The sequence below is a fragment of the Mus musculus genome, chromosome 9, assembly GCF_000001635.26.
Source record: "Mus musculus strain C57BL/6J chromosome 9, GRCm38.p6 C57BL/6J".
NCBI classification, from domain to species: domain Eukaryota; kingdom Metazoa; phylum Chordata; class Mammalia; order Rodentia; family Muridae; genus Mus; species Mus musculus.
In genome coordinates this window covers 23,181,231-23,191,475 of record NC_000075.6, presented here as the reverse complement: position 1 = coordinate 23,191,475, position 10,245 = coordinate 23,181,231, and positions in this window count along the sequence as shown.

Genomic DNA, 10,245 nt, shown 5'->3' with positions numbered 1-10,245 from the left:
CTTATTTATGAGCAATTAAATGACTCACTAACAAGAAAGGAACTTTATTTATAGTTCCAAACAAAAAGAAAATTGGCAATGTGATAACTCTTCCTATAAAAACATGACTTTTTTTGTTCTTTAAACATTTCTAAACTAACTTTTTTTTAAAGTGTGTCTTCGTCAAGGCAAGGCCCCTGGAACAACTTGATGAGTATGTATTGAATGTTTTACTTTCTTTCTGTGAGACAGCAAGAAGTTCATCCAAATAGAACCATGCCTCTACCACATAAATCATTTGGAAAATCTGGTAACTTTCCATGTGACTCAGTTAAATCCTTTAAACCCACAGGAGAATTTACTTGCTTTTGGCATATTTCACCATATTAGGAGGAAAACCAGTCTCCAGGGACATGGTGGTTAATGAGAATAGGCCAAGAGCAGATGTCCTAAACTCAGTTTTGTTAGCTTAAGCACTTTCAAATAATGTTTCTCTTGGTAAAAACTCCTCAAGAAATTTCCCTTCTATGTCTTCAATACTCCTGGAGGCTCCCAATATCTTTGAAAGAGCAATCTTTTCTCTTGTAATTAAACATAGAAACATAGATTTAAACATAGAAAGACTAATGTGTTGTATTAAATGCAATGCTGGCTACATCCTTGTAGCTGATGAGTGGAAGAGCATAGGAAGAAATTCAATCAGAAGAGAGCAGATAAAGACAAGAGCTTCACTGGGAAACAGAGAGGCTACAGGAAGAACCACAAGCTTGCCCACAGTTCAGTTTGGCCAGGCTGGCCAACCCAGCAGACCCCAGTTCCCATGTCCTTTTAATCCCTTAGCAGAGACTGAGCTCCGCCTTGTGGAGGTGACAGGTGTTTTACAGGTAACACAAACCCTGAACTGATCTTGAGCCTGCGAGTTCCCCATCCTCTACCTAAACTTAGTAAATTTCTAGTTTTCCAAATGTATAGCGAATGGGAACTGTTCAGATGTCCTTACCAAACATTGCCCCATATACATACACATTCACACGTATTTCCCCCTCTGTGCTCCTGGGGTAAATTTCTTGAGTGCTGTACCTAAGAGTCAATTTGGTGCTTTCTTTACAAGATGAGGGACTATGAGTCTTCAATTTCTCAGAGACAACAGCGGTGGCAATGACCTTGGAGCAGGGAGCCTCCATGTAGCTTTGCTCATAAGGAGCTTCACCATCCAAGGCTAGCTTATAGACCTTGTCACTAACATGGCCTTTGGGCTCCTTCTATTTGCCCTAGCTTCAAGATTGGTTTCCTTGGTGACTGTCTTTCTTGGCCCACTTTCTAGAGCCTTTCTTCTTGTTGTCTTGGATTTTGTTATGAACCTGTGAGAGAGTGTCACCACTTTCAGTCTCTTGAATTATCTTTATATAAATATATAAATAAAATATTAATAATAATAATGTACTGCCCAGAAAACAGATGTCCTAAAGAATATTCCATTAGGTGTTCAGATCATAGCTGCTATGATTTGGATTTGAAGTGTCTGTGTATAAAGTACCATGTATTAAAACTTGGCCTAGCACTGGTGGATCAAATTCTAAAAGGATGATTCGAGTATAGTCTCTGGCCCAAGCAACACTTAGCCCTTTTGTAGATTCATGCTGATGGTGTGGTCTCGCTGAAAGGAAAGATATTTTAGGGCATGTTCTTGGGATCATATCTCATCCCATGCCTCTGTTCCTTCCACCATTCCCTTTCCCTCTTCCATTACTCCAGCCCCTTCCTTCTCTCCCTGTCCTTCCTGACCACCATGTTGTATGAAGCTATGCCTTACCCTGACATCTCCTTATGATGTTCTGCCTTCCCATAAACTCACAGCAACAAAGCTTACCAACCATTAACTGAAACAATGAACCAAAATAATTCTTCTTCCTTTAAAGTGTTTCCTATGGGTATTTGTTGTGGTCATGGAAAGTCTCAAATAATAGCAGACTCTCTTCCAGATGAAGGTGAATGAAATGAAGGAAGGGAGAGGGCAAGATCCAATCAGGAATAGAATGGAATGTATTTGAAATTGTATCAGCACCTTAATTAAAACTTGTACTGGCTCTAAAAGACTTCATATGCTCAAATCAACAAATAGATTAGCAGTGCCAATATCTCCCAGCTCCATGCTTGAGGGAAAATGTTAAAGAATTTTATTGGCTTCTCTACCAAAAGTAGCCCAGACTTGGCTTCTCCTAAAACCTAGCTGATCACCAGTTCCTCTGCTTCCTGGAGATTTTTAATAGTCTGTACTTTAGATGAGAGCAGGTACGATAAGGAAGGAAACCAAAAGACATTTCTAGCCTGTGACCTATTCTACTACATTGTAACCTAGCTCCCAATGAGCTCCATCCCTCTCTTTTTCCCTTTTTTGCCTTAGAAGATTTCAGAGCAGAACTATGGGATTTATAGACTATCTACACATATGTTGTTCTCTTTTTGAAATATAATAGATCTGCTAGCAGGGAAAATAAAAGAAATACTGCAAGCAGTCTAACCCAAGGTTAGGATATAAATCATGCAACCAAGATTTCCCAAGCCTGGAACTGAGGACTCTTTCTTCCTAAATCAAATATGGACTGTATCCTGATGCCTCTATATGAAGGATTAACATAATAAGGAACCTTTGTTGTATAGGAGAGAAATAAAATAAAATGCTAAGCGTGATATCAAGGCATTTTAAAAGTGCATTGTACATACCAACTCAGCATGTATGCACAGTGAGCTTTCCTATGCAAAATGGTTCTGTCCAAAGACAGTGACAGATTAACTGTCCCGCCCCCTCAAAAGCTCCAGGTGCTCCAAGAATTAAACTAATCTGTGATATTTCTAAGTCCCCCCTTTTCATACATATTTAAATTCTAGGGTTGCAAGCCAAAATTTTCCCTTGGACTACCTTATCCTTTGTTAATTCAAAAATAAACAGTTCTGTGGTAATGGAGATGGGTTCTTTCACAGCAAATTCTTTGACATTAAAGTTGTCTGGGGACATGTGTTCCTGGGCCTCCCCTGAATCTGACTACTAAACCTCAAGACCGGGAAAAATGCACGACTCTAAACAACAGTTGAGACCTGTGGTTATATTCATCCATGAGGCTTAAGGAAACCAAATCAGGGGGTGGTCAGGGGATTAGGGGGTATCAGCTTGTACATTCAACACTGTGCCGTAAGGCAGAGCCAATCGTGGTGGGATGTGACCAACACATGATAGCATGCTACTGTTTCTTCTCTCCAGAGGTGAGGACAGCTTAGGAAATTCTATCTACTGTGGCTGGCCCAATGGAAGCAGTCCATGAAAGGCAGTTGCCAGTCTGCCATTCCTTCCTCAACTGGTCCACTGCTACCATAGCTTGTAGAAAAGATGTGTTTACTAAATATTTCATTCATCACTTGGTGTGGATAGAAGCAAGAAACTGATATATGCCTATACATGCACTCATGTTTAGTGGACTGGATTTAGAAAAGCATCATATTTACCTTCTCCTTTGCATAGGACTCCCACCAGCAGAGTAAAGAGTAATTATTGTCAAGGTGAAAGGAGATGCATATGTCAAAATAAAATATGTGGTTATGTCAAACCTCTACCTGGTGTCGATTTGTCAACAAACTTAAAACCAATGAAGAGGGCGTGTGGTCGAGTGTACTGGCTAAAAGTGTCATTTCCTAAATTCTGACATGCAGATAGATGACTGTGCCAAAGACTGGAGTTAGTAACCCATCACCAAAGGACCCTGGGAAACAGCACACTTAAAGAACAGTAGGGAAGGAAAAGTTTCGGGGGAGGGGGTGATTTCAATATTTTTAGTTTTTTCCTTTTCTCGTCTTAGTTTTGTTAATACCTGAGGTAGAGTCTCATGTAGCCAGACTGTCCCTGAACATAATATATAGTTGAAGCTGACTTTAAACGTTTGATCCTCTTGCCTCTACCCTAAGTGTTAGACTATAAATGTATGCTGCCATATCTGGCTCAGTTCTAGGCTTTAGTAGCTATGATGTATGATTGTACCCTAGGGTTTATCTAGAAGCAAAGGAAGCTGAGTTGTTCGTAAGTTAGTCATCAGCGAAAGGGGAACAGTCCAGGGATAAACACTGGGGCATATTCTGGTTCACAGGACTGCTCTGTGTGTATAGCCAAGCAATACATAGCCTGTATTGGAAGCCAGCCACAGTGCTGGTGAAGATAACAAGAAAGGATCTTGAGAAGAAGCACAGAGCACCCACCACAGTGAGGACCGTCACATGTCTTGATTTCTCTGGGCCCTAGTTTTTTTCCACAGTAAACCCAGATAGTCAAATTATCTTCAAAGTATGACTGAGAGATGAAGGAGAGACATCATGTGTAAAATTTTCAAATCCTGGCATGAAGTAAATATTGCCCGTGGCTTTCTTTTAGCAAACTGTGAACTCCACAGAGCAGAGATAAGATAGTCTTTATTATCATCGGATACTTAACCTCTAGAAGGATGTCATACCCATAAGATACCCCATAAATGTCTGAACATATCATTGCTAAAAGCGACATCACAGAGATGCAAATGTTCTCATCAAAGAAGATGGACTTCAGTTGGGATAGGATAGTGACCTATGATTCAAACAGTCTGCATTTGACAATATGCAGAGGCAGAGTTTCCATGAGAAGGAGCAAATTAAAAAAAAAAAAAAGTCAATGGAACTTCTTCAAGACTTAATAGTAAAACCCAAATCACTCCACTGTAAGGTTTGAGCCAGTCTAGTGGTGTGGGGACCCACTTTGTATGTAATATAAAGAGCACATTTACCAAACTTGACCACAAAACTGAGAAGTTTCTAAAATAATAATCCCTTAGTTTTAGATTTAGACATTGCACTAAACTGAATAATGCATTTTAATTAATTTGATTTTTCAAAAGAAAAAGAGATAAAGGAAAAATAGTGGGATTGCTTTGTGTGGCTTCACATTTAATGTCCGACTTAATGACAACAGATAGAGTTTATTCTCTGCTTCCATATTCAATACCTGTTGGTGTGTGATTTTGGGTTGTCAAGTATATAAAACAAATCCAAACTTACATACTTAAGTAGCTGGAAGTGCAAGAAGAATTTGTAATCTAGATAATTTTTGTTGGCAATATACAAATGCTCTGCACGTCATCATCTGTTAGAGGTGAGCTGTAGTGTAGAAGTTGAAGCCATGTGATTGAACACTCAATGTTCTGCTACATGAATTCCATCATCAGACTTTTGCATTTTGAGTTTAATTTTTTATTTATGCATGATCTTGTAGCAGGAAGCATTGCAGAACATTACATTCATTGCCTTATACAAGTCTTCATAATGCTGACATCAGTTATGATACATGATTTTTTAATTCCTTTGATAAATAATGCCCTTGATATGTTAAAGAATCAGAAGCAGCTCTCAAGTATTGGCAAATTTTAAAGCACAGTAGAAAGCCTAAGCTTTCTAAACTAGCTTTTAATTAAAGGTCCAAATTTGCCTTCAGCTTCCCTTGAGACTGGGATGCTATCATTCTTGATTTCCCAGGCTGGGTCAGACACTGCTAGCCTCCAGCAGGACACTTGATGGCTTCTATTGAGGTGATCTGCCCTCAGCACTAGGCACCTTGCTGGGCCATGAGCTCCACCACAGAAAAACTAAGTCTTCTATCTCCCTAGCTTTAGCACCTTGCACAAACCATTGTTTTTTGGTTGAGCTGAAATGAATTCAGTGACCACAGAAATCTACTTCCTAAGCAAAGTTTTCTGTGATAAGTCAGGCATGGTGCATATACCTGCAACCCCTAAACTAAGGTGACTAAAGCAGGTAGAAAGACCAATATGGTCTATATAGCAAGACCTTGTCTAAAAAAAACAAACAAACAAACAAAAAATGCTGTTTTTGTTATAATGCAAATATAAATCCTATATGTTATTAAAAATGTAGACAAAGTTGGGGAGAGTTTCTTTGCATAAACATGTGACACATGGCAAAGGATACACTGAAATACAAAGGTCTGTCTTGCTCTAGGTCTGTATCCCAAAATGAAAAGCCAAATGGAAGCAGGAACAGAAAACAGATGCCAGAAGTCAGCCCAGAGCAGATCAAGCCTGGACAGGATTTGGAATGATGTGGAGTAGGGAGGGGAGGATGACTGAAAGCACCGCAGGACCAGAATCCAGTTCCCAGCACCATCATCCATCTGTTAACAACCTCCTATAACTTCAATTCCAAGGGATCATCTGGTCTCAGAAGGCATCGCGCGCGCACACATACATACATACATACATGCACACGCAGACACATGCACACACCCACAAACAAACACACACACAGACACATGCACACACCCACACACAAACACATGCGTAGACACATGTACACACAGACATGTGGACACATGAACACATAGACACATACACAGAAAGACATATACACATACAAAACCACACAGAGACACACGCAAGCACACACACACATGCAGACACATGCACACACATACATGCACACATCCACATACAGACACATGCACACAGAGACATTTGTATACACAGACACATGAACATACACCCAAATGACAAATAAAGTAAACCCTAACTATTAAAGGAGTACAGAAATAATGAAACAAGAGCAGTGAGGGTTTGGGGGTTTGAGTAAAAATGGCCCTCATAGGTTTATGTATTTAAATGCCTAGTCACCAGAGAGTTGCGCTATTTGAAAGGATTGTAAGGGTTAGGAGGTGTTGAGGGGATTAGGAGGCCTTGGTGGAGGAAGTGTGTCACTGTGTGTGGGCTTCGAGGTTTCAAAACCCAAGCCAGGCCAAGGATCTCTCTTGCCCTGTGGATCAGGATTTAGGTCTCAGCTGCTGCTCTAGCCACATGAGTACTGCCATGCACTCTGCCATGATGACAATGTGGCACCATCTGAAACTGTAAGCAAGCCTCCAAATAAGTGTTTTATTTTATAAGAGCCTCTATAGCCATGGTGTCTCATCCCAGCAGAGGAGCAGTGACTTTGACAAAGGTCTGGGTTTTATTTGCCTGTTAGACAGAAGAGGAAAGTGGCAGAGGCAAGGAGAATCACATGAGAACACAACTGACAGATGCCAAAGACAGCAACTTCCTGCAGAGGCTTGCCTGATTTCCGAGAGCATCATCTCAGTGATTCACCAAATTATTTCTCACTCTTGGGTTTACTTGAGTAATAAAAACTGTGTCTCTGTATTGTGCTATACTCAACATCAGGAACATGAGGAAGTCTTGTAGTCCTCAAACACTTTCTTGTTCATTCTCAAGAACCCCTACCCAGCCTCTTCTCCAGTGACATATTTCAATCTATCTGGATTAAGTTGGCAAGGATGTTTGAGCCACCCTGTTCTATGCTGTATGCAGAACCCTTGATTTTATAGCACTGCTTGATGAACTGGAAAACTCAATGTTAAGGAAGAGTGCAGGGATGATGTTCAGAGAGCCTGTGAGTATTGTGGGATGCTATCCTCTGGGCCAGTGTGCTCTGCGGATCAATAGACTCATTAGAGAGATCAGTAGCTAGAGAATGAGAAGTTAGAGAAATGCAATGTTAGGCTTTTTTATTGGTTGGTTGGTTGGTTGGTTGGTTGGTTGGATGATTGATAGGTTTTTCAAGACAGGGTTTCTCTGTGAAGCCCAACTGTCCTGAAACTTACTTTGTAGACCAGGGTGGCCTCAAACTCAGAGACTCATCTACCTCTGCCTCCCAAGTGCTGAGATTAAAGGCGTGCACCACCATGGTAGGGCTCCATAGTTTTGTTTATTCTAAGACCTTTCTATCTGGGTATAGTGGTACATCCCTGTAAGTCTAGCACTTAGAGAGTGAAGCAGAGGGATTCTAGTTGAATGCCAGCCTGGACTACTGAATGAGTTTGAGGTCAGCCTGGAATATATAGGAAGATCTCATTAAGGAAGGGGGCTAAAGAGATAGCTCATCAGTTAAGAGCACTGGCTGTTCTGTAGAGGACCAGAATAAAATTCTACCCATATGGTGGTTCATAGCTAGCTGTAACTCTAGTCACATGGGATCTGATGCCCTCTTCTGGCCTCCACTAGTAGCAGGCAAAAAAGTGGTAAACAGATATACAGGCAGACAAAACACCCACATATATCTTTAAATTGTTTTAAATAGTTAATAATAAAATGAATAATAAAATAAAATAATAATAATAATAAAAGAAAGAATGCCTGAATTGGAAGCAAACACATCCTATTCTGATTTGGAAACAAACACATCCTATTTACCAACTTTGTTTAGTAATGAGACTCCTTTAAAGTTGAGATAGTATTTGTTCATATTTGATCTGCTCACTATTTATCATTATATATGTGTAATCACAGATGTATAATGATTAGATCAAAGTAATATATCTGTCCCTTCAGACATTTATCCTTTCTTTTGCTGGGAATATTCACAATCTTCGCCACCAGCTATATTCCATTGCCAGTTGTACTGGCTGGTTCTGTATGTCAACTTGACACAGCTGGAGTTATCACAGAGAAAGGAGCTTCAGTTGGGGAAATGCCTCCATGAGATCCAGCTGTAAGGCATTTTCTCAATTAGTGATCAAGGGGGAGGGCCCCTTGTGGGTGGTGCCATCTCTGGGCTGGTAGTCTTGGATTCTATAAGAGAGCAGGCTGAGCAAGCCAGGGGAAGCAAGCCCGTAACATCCCTCCATGGCCTCTGCATCAGCTTCTGCTTCCTGACCTGCTTGAGTTCCAGTCCTGACATCCTTTGGTGATGAACAGCAGCGTGGAAGTGTAAGCTGAATAAACCCTTTCCTCCCCAATTTGCTTCTTGGTCATGATGTTTGTGCAGGAATAGAAACCCTGACTAAGGCATAGTAGTACTACTATACTGTGGAACATTAGCAGCTTTTCCCTTTCCTCCTGTTCAGTTTATAGCTTAGTAGCAAAGCTCTTGCCTAGTATGTGCAAGACACCTGGGTTCAATGCCCAGAGTACACCCCCCCAACACACACACACAAGACCCCGGGTTCAATTCCCAGTTCTCTCTCTCCCTCCTCTCTCTCTCTCTCTCTCTCTCTCTCTCTCTCTCTCTCTCTCTCTCTCTCTCTCTCTCTCCTCCTTCCTCTCTCTCCCTCCTCTCTCTCCCTCCTCTCTCTCTCTGTCTCTCTTCTCTCTCTCTCTCTCTCTCTCTCTCTCTCTCTCTCTCACACACACACACACACACACACACAGAGAGAGAGAGAGAGAGAGAGAGAGAAATCCACCCCTGGGTTCAGTCCCCAGTACTCACTCACACACTCTCACACACACATACACACTCACAGACATTCACACTCATACTCCCTCTCTCACACACAAATGAGGGGAGAAAGAGCCTTTAGCATCTAAAACAGTATTTGGGGTACAGTGGCTACTCAACAAATACTTGTTGAATGAATGAACACAGGAAAGATAGTGTTCAGTGCTTTCCAGGGGTTGTATCTCCATTTCCCACTATGTCCCCCAACCTTGAGCTCTCAGCACATCAAACTGTCACCAAAGCACATTTGATCCTGGCTCTTGCTCTGACCTGAGCCTTTGACAGAACTCTGGCATCTGGTATCCTGCAGCAGCAGGAGAAGACAATATTTCCAAGACTCTGTCACTCAAGGCAACATCACAGAGGTGCACACAAAGGGCCCAACTTCTGGAACTGCTAGGGTGTCTGGCAAAACTTTTATCCATGCAAATATAAATGATCAGAGAAAATGAACATGGAAAATACCTAATGGCCATCAAGATTTTACTTGGTTAAAAGCTCCCTAATACTTTTTATTGTAAAATTTCTTAGTTATAGATTATTTTAAGGTCCATTTTAAAGATATGGCTTTTTGATGTTTATCCATGTCCTTATAGATAATATTTTAAAAGTTTTAAATTCCAGTCAAAAATTTTTAAACCTTTTAGGGGGTCAAAATACTTGGGTCTAGCTCTACCCCACCACCCACTCACTCTCTAAAATTAATTAACAAACATAGAAGACATGATTTTGACCCAGTGGATGTGTGGACTATATAAATGAATACTTAGGCGAGCAACAGTTTCATCTAGGGCGTGATACCCTTTTGGGAGGGTCGCATCCTGTTCCCTGTACACTTGCTATAGACTGGGACACAATGGATGCCTAGTAACTATTCACTGGACGAATGGGACCACACTGCTGAGTCTCCATTAACAAAAAGCTTTAGAGATCATATTCTAAACAAGGCAGCTAAATCTTTTTCAGGTT